The sequence below is a fragment of the Zingiber officinale genome, chromosome 8A (genome assembly GCF_018446385.1).
Source record: "Zingiber officinale cultivar Zhangliang chromosome 8A, Zo_v1.1, whole genome shotgun sequence".
Classification (NCBI taxonomy): Eukaryota; Viridiplantae; Streptophyta; class Magnoliopsida; order Zingiberales; family Zingiberaceae; genus Zingiber; species Zingiber officinale.
In genome coordinates, this window is record NC_056000.1 from 19,250,420 (window position 1) to 19,264,017 (window position 13,598).

A 13,598-nucleotide genomic window follows, 5' to 3' on the forward strand; every position below is an offset into this window, starting at 1 on the left:
TTAAAACGCTCACTAGCCTTATCTCTTTTGCAGACAGTGACCCTCCATGCTCTTAAGAGTAGGTGACCATTATCATTTTCAAATTCCTTAAAATTTTACTTGCCCTTGAGTTGTGAATTTCATCAACCAGCTAATCACTAGTATGACATCCTATTTTGTTTGGGTAAAAATAAGAAGATTGACTATTATACTACCAATTTCTAGTAGTAGGTTAACCCCAAGGCAAATCCAAAACCTTTAAGATGCGTTTGGTTTAAGTTATCACGTATAATCTTGGTTATGTGATTATCAAATAATCACGTAACCAAGATTACGGGGAATAAAACATAACCTAATGTTATTTAGTTTAACCTAGATAAAAACTTATTTGTTTGAAGATTTTAATATATAATCTAGTTTAATATTTTACTGTAGTATCCTCGGTTACAAAATCAACAACACATATTATTATTTTTTTCTCTTTGAACTTTTTTTTTTAACTTTAGGTTTTTTTAGTATTTTTTTACTTTCCTTATATATATAATTTTAAAAAATACAACTTTATTTTTTAAATAAAATATCACATTTTTTATTTTTTTATTAATTTTTTATAATTTAAAATAAAATTTTTGTTATAAAAATTGTACGGATATTTTTATCCCAAAGTGTAAATATCGAAGGATATTTTTTGTCAAAAAATTTTGTTAACTCCGGAATTAAGAAAAAAACTCATTTTTATGAGGTTTTCCGATTCTAGATTGCATGCCCCTTTTGCCTACGTGTCGAGCATGGATCATTACTCGAGAATAGCCGATTACTTAAACCAAACAAGGTTTTCATTGATAGCCTTTGATGGATAATCAAGATTATCAAGGATAACCCCCAACCAAACACACCTTTAGAGTTGTGTGTGCTTCCTGCTTCCTAAGTTGATGGGCACCGATATAAAAAAAACAAATGGTGGCGATCACTTGCACTATTTGAGATTGAGGATACCAATGAATGGCTATTCCTCCTGATCCTATCTGAAATCAGGGAAGATGGAATGCTGGTTACGGGGCATTGATGTTGACCGTGAGAAGACTTCAAGCAACAGGAACCTGACACCGCTATCGGACTTGCGCACCACAGAGAAGAACTAGAGGTAAAAAACAGCCATCACCGGGTCAGGGAGGTGTCCTGGCGCAAGCACTCCTACGCTCAAGTCAAGCAAACAGTGGTGGAGAAGATGAAGAGTAACGAAGAAGAAATGAACTTCTATAGCGAAGTTACGCATACCTGCACCTGTAGGTGGAGATCCCCATATATAGTATTACTTTTCCTCTCTATGAATCTCAATGCATTACCAAAATAGAGCCAACCATTATGGCCTTATGACACCTTTCCTGGCGTAGACCCGCAATTCCTACGCTTCGCATGGTAGAATCTTCATGTATACATACAGCTAGCAAGGGAAATAATTTCCTGATTCCCTGACAAAGGCTACACAATATGTCAAAAAAGAATATTATATCGTTGAGCTGATGCACCCCCACTATGCTTTGTTGATAGGTTGACTGAGTCCTTTCCAACGTCCGATCAGCCTCTGTACTTGGACGAGGTTAGGTAGACTGAGTGTTAACCATTCTGAGGACTTGGTCTCCTTAAGGACTCGGTGTCCGCTTGGGCAAGTAGCCTGAACCGAGCCGGCTTGAGGATCCGAACGGATAAGATATCCGATCGGCTGGGCTATTTAACCAAGCCATAAGATTGTACCGCTCGAATTTGAACTGATCTAGGTCACGGCTCGGGATTCCATCGAGCTAGACGGACTTGGCAATCCGATCGAAAAAGATGTCTGATCGGCTGGATGGCTCAGCTGAGCCGTACGCCCGTGTCGACCCCGAGTATTAACCCCTCCTTGACTTTACAAACACATCAACCAACTTTATTGACTTCGACCCAACTTCATGGGCCCAACCTTATTCTCTAACAGGTTATTGTGATTCTCTGGTAATGTCGACTGGATTTAAGCTGGGAGTCATGCCTGTGTGAAGAGTGGGGAGCTAAGCCTCGTAGGTCCGACCAGCTCTGTGTCCGCCCGAGTTTAATTTGGAAGCCCTATTCATGAGGAGTGATGAGCTGAGCCTCGAAAATCCAACCGACTCTGTGTCCACCCGGGTTTATGTTGGGAGCCCTGCTCATAAGGAGTGAGGAGTTAAGCCCCGTAGGTCCGGCCAACTCTGTGGCCACCTGGATTTATGCTGGGAGCCCTGTTCATGAGGAGTGGGGAGCTAAGCCCTATAGATCCAATCAGCTCTATGTCCGCCCGAGTTTATGCTGGGAGCCTGCTCATGAGGAGTGAAGAGCTGAGCCCCGTAAGTCCGTCTGACTTTGTAGCCGCTGAGGTTTATGCTGGGAGCCCTGCTTCTAAAAGGTGATTCATTCGGATACATATACCCTGACTTTGACTACTATCTTACCTTGACTTTGATCGCTACATCATCTTCATTATCGACCCTACATTACCTTTGGGGTCATTCACAACACATAGTATCACAAGTCTTCCCTTCAAGTCTAGTCGAAAGAGGCGCGAGTCCGATTGACTAGACAGCCTATTGCAAAGGTTGAATCGCTCCTGACCACAAAGTTAGACCGTTGAGCCTATCCCATAACATTGAACAAGTGGTTGTGGCGAGACCGAGCGAGCGGTAGTAACGGTGCCGAGCGGGTGACGGAAAACAATACTTAGCAAACGGCGAGAATGGAGAATGTTGAGAGAGCGCGATCTATGTGTGCCGAGCGAACGACGATTTGTAATGAGTGTCGGTCAGGTGGGAGTCATGTCCATGTGAAATGCTATTAGAAGCCAGACCCAAGTGAATTACTACTGGGAGTCATGCCCAAGTGAAGTGCTATGGGAGTCATGCCCAAGTGAAATGCTATGGGAGCCATGCCCAAATAAGGTGCTGGGAGATCCGACCAGATGGTCATTAACTTGTAACTGAGGCGAAAGTCTGGGACAGCCGATCGGATGGTCGTTGGGACGCGCGAGCCATGCACACTTATAACTCGCAGCCGAGGCGAGAGTCTGGGACAAGCGTGAGAGCAAACTCGCTTATAACTCGGTCGAACAATTCAAGAGTATGGAATATAGGCGCGAGAGCTCTCTTATAACTCGATCGGGCGGCACAAGAGTCTGGAATAAGCGCGAGAGCATGCTCACTTATAACTCGGTCGGGCGGTACAAGAGTCTGGGATAGGCATCAGAACAAGTTCACTTATAACTCGGTCGAACAACGCAAGAGTCTAGGATATAGGCGCAAGAGCATGCTCGCTTATAACTCGGTCGAGCAATGCAAGAGTCTGGGATATAGGCGCGAAAGCATGCTCACTTATAACTCGGCCAGATGGTACGAGGGTCTGGGAGAGACGCAAGAGCATGCTTGCTTATAACTCGGTCGGACGACGCAAGAGTCTGGAACATAGGCACGTGAACATGCTCGCTTATAACTCAGCAAGGCAGTCCGAGAGTTTGGGACAGGCATGAGAGCATGCTCGTTTATAACTCGGTCAGGTGGCGCAAGAGTCTAGGACAAGCATGAGAACAAGCTCACTTATAACTCGGCCAAAAAGTCCGCGAGTTTAGGAAATAGGTGCAAGAGCATGCTCTCTTATAACTCGGCTAAGCGGCGCGAGAGTCTGGGACATAGGTGCGAAAGAATGCTCGCTTATAACTGGGTTGGATAACGCGAGTCTGAGACAAACATGAGAACAAGCTCACTTATAACTCGACCGAACGGTTTAACAGTCTAGGACATAGGCGCAAGAGCATATTTGCTTATAACTCGATCGGATGGCATGAGAATATAGGATAAGCGTGAGAGCATGCACGCTTATAACTCGATCTAGCGGCCCGAGAGTCTAGGATAGGCGTAAGAGTGAGCTCACTTATAACTCGGTTGAACGGTCAGAATCTGGGACATAGGCGTGAGAGCATGCTCGCTTATAACTCGGTCGGGCAATGTGAAAGTCTGGGACATAGGCGTGAGAGCATGCTCGCTTACAACTCGACCGAGCGCCGCAAGAGTCTGGGACAGGCACGAGAGCATGCTCGCTTATAACTCAGTCGGGCAATGTGAAAGTCTCGGACATAGGCGTGAGAGCATGCTCGCTTACAACTCGACCGAGCGCCGCAAGAGTCTGGGACAGGCACGAGAGCATGCTTGCTTAATACTCGATCGAGCAGTATGACAGTATAGGACATAGGCACGAGAGCATGCTCGTTCATTACTTGGTCAGGCAATGCAAGAGTCTAGGACATAGATGCGAAAGCAAACTCGTTTATAACTTGACCAAGCGGCACGAGAATTTAGGGCATAAGCGTGGGAGTAAGCTCACTTATAAATCGGTCGAGCAGCACAAAAGTCTAGAAATTAGACTTCTTAAGTTGAGCTTGCCTGCATTCATTAAGCATAAATATTTAACAAGGTATATTAACTCATCACAAACATACTTTTAAGCGTGCTAAGACTGTAGATGATTTGCGATCCATGGCCGATCCAAATTCTTTCCTTTCAAATCCTGAAGATATAAGAGCCCGAGGCGAACTTTTGCACCACTTTGTATGACCCATCCCACTGCGGTTTCAACTTACTGGCATCCCCAATCGGCTTGATTCGCTTCCAAACTAAGTCGCCCACCTGAAAAAATCTTAGGATGACCCTCCGATTATAGTTCTGCTTCATCTGTTGACGATATGCCACAGCCGAGCTGTTGCTTTATCTCTGGCCTCGTCCACCAGATCAAGCTCCATGAGGTGCCGACCGACATTATCTTCATCGTATAGTTGCCTCTGAACGGAATCCACGCCAACTTCCATCGGGACAACTGCTTCTCCACCATAAACTAGATGAAAAGGGATTATACCTGTAGTCTCTCAGGTCGTAGTGTGATAAGTCCACAATACACTAGGCAGTTCATTCACCCAACTCCCTCTAATGTAATCCAGCTTAGTTTTGATTCCTCTGAGGATCCCCCGGTTGGTGACTTCCACCTGGCCGTTACTCTGAGGATAAGCCGCGGAGGTGAAAGCTTATAAGATGTCATAACTTGAGCATCACTCCATGATTTTCTAGCCTTGGAATTGCTTTCCATTATCTGAGACAAGCTTGTATGGAATTCCGAACTGATAGATATGTTCTGCCATAAGAACTTGATGACTTTTTGCTCAATTATCTTTGCCAACGTCTCCGCTTCTATCCATTTGGAAAAATAATCTATGACCGCTAAGCAGAATTTTTTCTGAGTTAATGTCATCGGGAAGGGTCCTATAATATTCATCCTCATTGATCGAACGGGCATGAAACAATTACAGTCTTCAACAACTTTATGAAGTGGTGCGGGATGTTCTGGTGCTTCTGACACGATAAGCAAGTGGCTACTTGCCGAGCCAAGTCGGCCTGCTAACAAAATCTCCCGAGCGAGCGACCGACCACCTGCATGATTCCCACAAGAACCCTAGTGAACTTCTTGTAGAATATACTATACATCCTCTGTACATCCTACACACTTGAACAAGGGGCGAGAGAAAATCATCTCATATAAGTGATCTCCTACTAAGGTAAACCAACTGGCCCTCTTCTTGATCATACACGCTTGCTCCCAATCGGAGGGTAAAATTCCTTGTTGAGAAATGAAATTAACAACCAATCGCACTGTAGTTCCAGCTCGGCTTGCCACTAAATATGGGCTATTAAAAGTGTTTTCTCAACCAACCTATCTAATGCCCACGGGACCAAGGCCCCGTCTAACTTGCCCAGCTCGCCTGCTTTTTGGTTCTCCGCTCAGGGGATTTTCTGTAAGGTCACTTCTTGAAATCTCGCTTTTAAGTTCTCAAAGACCTCCGCGTACAACTTTAGTCATTCACTGTTGATCTCAAAGTTGTCTGACAATTGCTGAGCCACCAGTTAGGAATCCGAGTAGATTAAGGGGCGGCTCCCACGTGCTTCGAAGCTTGCAGACTGGCTATGAATGCTTCGTATTCGGCTTTGTTATTAGTGACCCCGTAATCTAACCGAACGAACAACTGCATTCTGTCTTCACGGGATGATATCATAAGAATCCCGACTCCACTGCCTTGCCAAGTGGACGATCCGTCTACGAAAATTTTCAAAGTTTCTTTTGGCTCCGGGCTTTGTATCTCAGTCACAAAATCGGCTAAGGCCTGAGCTTTGATGGCTGCTCGGGATTGATACTGTATATCGTATTCACTAAACTCCGTGGTCCATTTGATCAATCTTCCCGAAACCTCTAGGTTAGATGAGCACTCGACCTAGGGTGTTGTTCGTCAATACAATTATTGAATGAGAAAAAAAGTAAGGGTGTAACCTCCGAACGGCTAAGATTAGTTCATACGCTAACTTTTCAAGAGCAGTGTAGCGACATTCAACATCTTTTAATAAATGAGTTAAAAATACACTGGTTGTTACTCCTTGCCCTCCTGTCACACTAACGCCGACCCGACGACATTTTCAGTGGCAAATAAGTATATCCAAAGTGGCTCACAAGCTATGAGTTTTTCAAGTAGAGGCAAAGCAGATAAATAATTTGAGTTCTTTCAACGCCCTATCGCACTTGGCATCCCATTGGAACTTAGTGGCTCGACGGAGTATTTGAAGAATGGCAAACGATCTTAAGATGAACCGAGACAGAGTTCTGATTCGCCCGGTTAGACATTGTACTTCTTTCAGATTGCGTGGAGGGTCATTTCTCAAAGAGCTTGCATCTTGCTTGGGTTGACCTCGATTCTCCGCTCGGTTACTATGTAACTAAGGAAGTGCTCGCTCTTAGCCCCGAATAAATATTTCTCAGGGTTGAGCTTGAGTTCATACTCTCTTAGGGTTTAGCACGTCTTCTCTATGTTTGCGCACAAATCAGTTGCTCGAAGGGATTTAATAAAGATGTCATCCACGTACACCTCCATGTTCCTTCCAATCTGCTTCCAACACACTTTGTTCATAAGTCGTTGGTAAGTTGCCCCTGCATTCTTTAGTCCGAACGGCAAAATATTATAGCAATAAGTCCCTTCTGCAGTAATAAAACTAACCTTCTCATGGTATTTCTTAGTCAAAGGGACCTGATGGTAGCCTTCATTTGCATCCAACATGCATATCAGCTCACAACTAATAGTTGAGTCCACTACTTAGTCGATGTGTGGCAGAGGGTAATGATCTTTCAGGCACACCTTGTTCAGATCTCTAAAGTCCACACAAACGCGTCATTTGTTCCTTAGTTTAGCCACCAGCACCACATTGGTCAACCAACTTGAGAATTGTACTTCTCAGATGTATCTGGTTTCGAGTAGCTTGTCTACCTTAGCTCGGATGATTGTGTTCTGCTCAACTCCAAAATCTAGCTTCTTCTATTTGACTGGCCGAGCGTCCGAACGGACATGGAGCACGTGTTCCTAACTACTGGCGATGTACTTGTGATTTCATAGGAGTCCAGGCGAAGACATCATTGTTGCACGTTAAACACACGGCTAGCTCTTCTTTGCGTTCGGGATCAGATCGGCTACCATTTGAGTGGTGGCCTCCAACCGACAGGGATGGATCTGCACCACCTCCTCTTCATAAATCAGCATCGGGAGAGCTTTATGGATGGCATTAACTTCCACTCGTTGAGTCTTACGAGCCGCGCGAGCTCCAGTCTTGATCACATCTACAAAGCACTTGTCTGCTACCAACTAGTCCCTCTTCAGTTCATCCACCAAGTTATCGACCGAGAACTTGATCTTTTAACAGAAAGTGGAGACTAGCTCAAAATTCATTCAACGTCGGTCGATCCAAAATCATGTTGTACGCCAAGGGTGCATCCACCGCAATGAAGGTCGATCGATGGGTCCTTATCAGGAGCTCCTCCCCCAGAGAAATAGCCAATCGGATTTGTCCGATAGGCTGCACTTCATTGCCAGTGAATCCGGGCATTGTCATGGGTTGGCGCTCGCTCTTCTCTATCAACCGCTACTTGAACATCTTCTTGAATATGATGTTGACTGGCCTCTCTGTGTCAACAAAAGTTTGGTAGATGTTATAATTGGCTATAACAATCTTGATGATCAAGGAATCATTATAGGGTACTTCTATTCCCTCCAAATCATTGGGGCCGAAGTTGATCTCTAGCCCCTGTGCTTGCTCTCGGCTACACCCAACTACATGAATCTCCAGTCGACGAGCATGTGGCTTTCTAGCCCGATTAGAATCTCCGTCAGTTGGATCACCTGCTATCATGCCTATATCTTCCCGAGCGATATTGTCGTGATTTTCTTCTTCTCGAGTTGGTTGGTACGGTGGCTCAACAAATGTCTAAGTTGGGGCTCAGTTGTTTCAGTGTTGGAGTCGTTGCTGGTTCCAATTGGCATTCTTAGGGCCTCTCCCCTGCGGTCCGCTCAATCATTAATAACGCCGATTGTTGGGAGACGGCAAACGCTGGCGAAACCTTACGTTGGTTGCTTGTTGCATCTCTTAGTTATACTAGCAACAGTATTCAGTGTTGTGGGTTCCCGACCGATGGTAAGTGAAGAATGACGGAGTCCATCAGTGCAACTTGGGGAATCGTGTCTGTTAGGCTTCCACATGTTGAACCGTGCTCGGTCTCTACTCGTGGGGATGTGATGGATGGCCCACTCAGGATCCTTTGTGTAGAGGAGGAGGGAAAGGGGTTCGGCACTTGAGGGCGGAGACAGGAGTAGGCACGGTCACCTCCTTTCGAGCGAACTGTGCCTCCTCCACGTTTATGTACGTGGTTGTCTTTCCTAACAGATGATCGAAATCCCTAGGCGACTTCTTGATCAACGACCGGAAGAAATCCTCATCTGTGAGCCCATAGGAGAAAGCGCTCACCAGACTCTCTGGAGTGGTCCAGGGGAAATCCATAACCACTTAGTTAAACCGCATGATATATACCCTTAGTGTCTCTTTAGGCCCTTGCTTGAGGGAAAATAAACCAACGTGGTCCTGTAATACCGGGGACTGGTGAAGTGGTGGACGAAAGCCTTGCAGATATCTTTGAAACAGCAAATGGAATCAACCGGCAAACTGTTAAACCACTGCTGTGCCGAGCCCGAAAGAGTAGTCAGGAATACTAGGCACTTAACGTCTCCTGAGGATGATTATTGGGGCCTCTCAGGTGGCTCATGTCCTCGAGGGGCATGTGGAATAGTGCTCGATGGTATGCAATCGAAGATGGTGGCATAGGAGGAAATCCACTCGGCTATACAGGTAGCTAATTGAAGCCGACCTGCTAAGGGACCGAGGGAAACGCTGTCGGTCCTTCTGCCCTGGTCCTCCACTCGATGTGAGATCCTGTCGCCGAGAACGTCAGGTTGTTCGGCAAAGGATGTCCAACGGATTGTTGTTGTTGTTGTACCAACTTTTGCGCTCGCGTGCCACGAGCAACTCCATGTCCTCTTGTGACAAAGTAACAGTTGTAAATTGTTCAACTTCTTCCATCTTTGCATTCCAAATTCAAGCGAAGTTCCCATAAACGGCGTCAAATTTGATCCTATCTGGAATCGAGGGAAATTACACGCTAGTTACGGGGCATTAACGTTGACCGTAAAAAGACTTCAAGCAATAGGACTTGACACCACTGTCAAACCTGCATACCACAGAGAAGAACTAGTGGTAAAAACATCAATCACCAGGTCAAGGAGGGGTCCTCAGCGCAGGCACTCCGATGCTCAAGTTAGGCAAATGGTGGTGGAGAAAATGAATAGTAATGAAGAAGAAATGAACTTTTATAAAGAACCTTCACGTACCTATGTCTGTCGGTGGAGACCCCCTTATATAGTATTACTTTTACTTTCTGCACAAATGTCAATGCATTACCAAAATAGAACCAACCATTATGGCCTTCTAACGTCTTTCCTAGAGTAGGCCCACAATTCCTGCGCTTTGCAGGATAGAAACTTCATGTATACAGTTGGTAAGGGGAATATTCCTCTGATTCCCTGACAATGGTTACACAATATGCCAAAAAGAAATATTAGGTCGTTGAGCTAATGGGCCCCCACTATACTTTGACGAGGTTAAGTCGACTGAGTGTTGACCATTCTGAGGACTTGGCCTCCTTAAGAACTCGTGCTCGCTCGGGCAAGTAACCCGAACCAAGTGGGCTTGAGGATCTGATCGGACAAGATATCCGATCGATTGGGCTATTTGGCCGAGCCATACGATTGTGCTGCTCGGATCTGAACTGATCTAGGCCGCGGCTCGGGATTCGATCGAGCTGGTCAGCCTTGGCGATTCAATCGGAAAAGATGTCCGATCAGTTGAATGGCTCGACCGAATCGTATGCCTATGCCAACCCCGAGTATTAACCCCTCCTTGACTTTGACTACCACATCAGCTATCTTTATTGACTTTGACCCAACTTTATGGGCCCACCTATTCTCTAACAGGTTGATGTGATTCTCTAATAATATTATCTCCTAAAGGGAGTCTGATCGGCCAATCGGATTTAAGCCGGAAACCATGCCCGTGTGAAGAGTAAGGAGCTAAGCCCTGTAGGTTAGGCCAGCTCTGTGTCCGCCCGAGTTTATACTGGGAACCTGTTCATGAGTAGTGGAGAACTAAGCCCCATCGATCCGATCGGCTCTGTGTCCACTCAGGTTTATGCTGGGAGCCCTGCTCATGAGGAGTGTGGAGCTGAGCCCCGTAGGTCCTGCTAGCTCTGTGGCAGCATAATCTGTGGCCGCCCGGATTTATGATGGGAGCCCTGTTCATGAGTGGGGAGCTAAGCACCGTAAATCCGACCAGCTCTATGTCTGCCAAGGTTTATCTTAGAGCCATGTTCATGAGGAGTGGGGAGCTGAGCCCTGTAGATCCAGTCAGCTTTGTGTTCGCCCAGGTATATGCCAGGAACCCTACTCATGAAGAGTGAGGAGCTGAGCCTTGTAGGTTTGATTGGCTCTGTGGTCGCTCGGATTTATGCTAGGAGCCCTACTTCAAAAAAGCACTTTGTCTACCACCTCACCTTGACTTTTACCGCCACATCATCTTGATTATCGACCCCACGTTACCTTTGGAGTCATTCACAACACGTCGTATCACCTCCATTACCTCTTTGTGCACTCTGTCTGTCATTTACACTCGTGGTCAAGTGAGAATGGTTCATCACAATTGAAGCAAAGGCCCCTTGCACATTACCGGGCTTGGCATTGGTGAAGCTTCCAATAGTTGGTTGGGAGGCTTGGTTAAATTTTTGTTAGAGGGGTCAATTATATAGTTCCTTTGATTTGTGTTTGTGCAAGCAAACAAGGAAAGTGGCTCTGGTGAGGTGTCTAGGGTGGTGTTTATTTACATCCATTTGTATGTACAGTGTCAACCTAGACGTGGAAAGGTCTAGCTCTCAGTCGGTCAAGAAGGGACCAACAAGAGAGCAAGAAGCTTCTAGGATTCTCACAAGTACTCATGGAGCAATGGTGTTTGACGAATTTTAGCCAATTTTCCCAACTTCCCATCCCAATTTGATGGTCCAAAATAGTCATTCTAGAGTTCTTTAAATTTTGACCATTAGTCTAGGAAAAACTTCACTTTTTAAATATTGTACTTGAACATCACTTTCTAAGTGGTAGGAGATGTTAATTTTGTTGTCTTCTCATACCCCTTGATGTTTGAAGAAATGGTCAAACTTAGGGTTGTAGACATAGTTATTTAAGGCGTAAGGTGTCCAAAAGCGCATAGGTGCTATAGAGCCTGAGGCACAAGGTGAGGCCCATGCCTTAGTACTCTGGGTATAAATTTTTATAATTCAAATATATATAGAGAATTTCTACAAAAATATTCCACTAATAAAACTATAATCCATAAAATATTAAACAATAATATAATATAAAATTCACTAGTAAATAAATACATTATGCACATAATTCAAATTAAAAAAAAACTTTAAATAACTAAATCATCAAAATCTTCATCTTCCTCAATCATATCATTATCATTATCACTAGATGTTTTAGATTTGTATGGCTGAATCTTCATTAGTTTCCTCAAGACCAATTTCTTCCTCCTTTTCAACAAGGCGCATGCTCAAGTCGCACAGGCGCAAGAGGCTCGCCTAGCTATGCCTTGGGCCTAGGTGCAACAAGGCGAGCGCTCATAATAACTATGATTGTAAATGAACCAAACATTCGTGAACAAGCTTGTTTATGTTCGACTTGATAAGAGATTGTTTATGTTCGTTCAATACATATAGGATTAATTAATTGAACAAGTTGAAACAACTCGTTAAACTAAACGAATAAACTTGAACACATAAATATTCAACTCGTTAATTTTAGATAACAATATCTGTGAACAACGTGCGTGAATAATGTTCATCTATAAAACTCTTATTAACATGTTAAATAAACAAAAAAAACTTTTTAAATGAATAAAATAAATTTGTATTATCAAACTCAATAGTCAATCAAACAAGCTTAAAATGTCAAAGTTTCAAAAAATCAAGCAAGCTTGAATTGATAGCTCAATAGAATATAAACGAGCCAAGCTTAAGTCAAGCTTGAACTAAGCTCAAGCTCATACAAGATAAACAAAGCTAAACTTGAATAATCATTTCAATAGCTTGATTTATTTTACGCTCGGCTTGGCTTGGTTACCTTATTAAACAAGCTTGAACACCATAAAGTTTGGCTTGTTTACCGCCCTAGTCAAACCTTAATAAGCGTATCTTCTTCTTCATCATACCTTATGAAGTCGAACATACGGTACGATGGTTGAGTACCTTCATTTGGGGTAATACTTCCTCAATTAATCCTAGGTCGTCATGATTCATCTAAGTCTTCTCGTACTATGGCATTACCCTTAGAATCCTATTGCCTTGGTCCCTTATGTAGAGGTTCGGGAGGCTCAATTTCGTAGGTCAATATAATGACTTAGATGCTTAGCTTGTCCTTTCATTTCTCTCAAAAGTTCCAATATGCTTAATTGGAAGTCATTGCCACTAGTTTTGATACCAATTTGTTATATTTGTGTTCATAGGAACAAGTCCAAGGCAGAATGGCTTAAAATCTGACTCAGACGTGGGTGCATGAGCCCTCAATTTTCCTTCAAGATCTGGGATTGTCAAGCTGCAGTATTGGAAGAACTGATTAGGTCTCTAGTGGCAGTAGGCGGGCGGCTCAAAGGAGCCATTCTGGGTTATGGAGCGGCAGAACATTCCAACTGGATCCTAGCTTTGGGGCGAAGTAATGCCCCATAAGAGAGGCCAACATCGGCAGTTTCAGCAGTAAGCAATCATGACAGTAAAGAGTGGCAAGTGGCAAAAGGCAATATCGCTCGCCCCCAGCGCCCCAGCCGCACCACGCCCAAGGTCTTCACGAGGGAGGTAAATCACGGTAACTGGAGAAGTTAGTGCGCAGTGGGAAGAGGTGCACAGGGACCAGGGAATTACGCCCTGACTATCCCGCGGTTCGAACACACGCTCTCAAGTGGCAAGCTTCTACGCACTAACCACTCCAGATAACCCCGTGGGGCAATCATGACAGTAAAGAGGAAATGGTGAATGAGAGAGAGAGAGAACTTTATTATTCTCTTGGTAATATAATTTCTTCAAATTCTGTTGAGGTTTAATCTGCT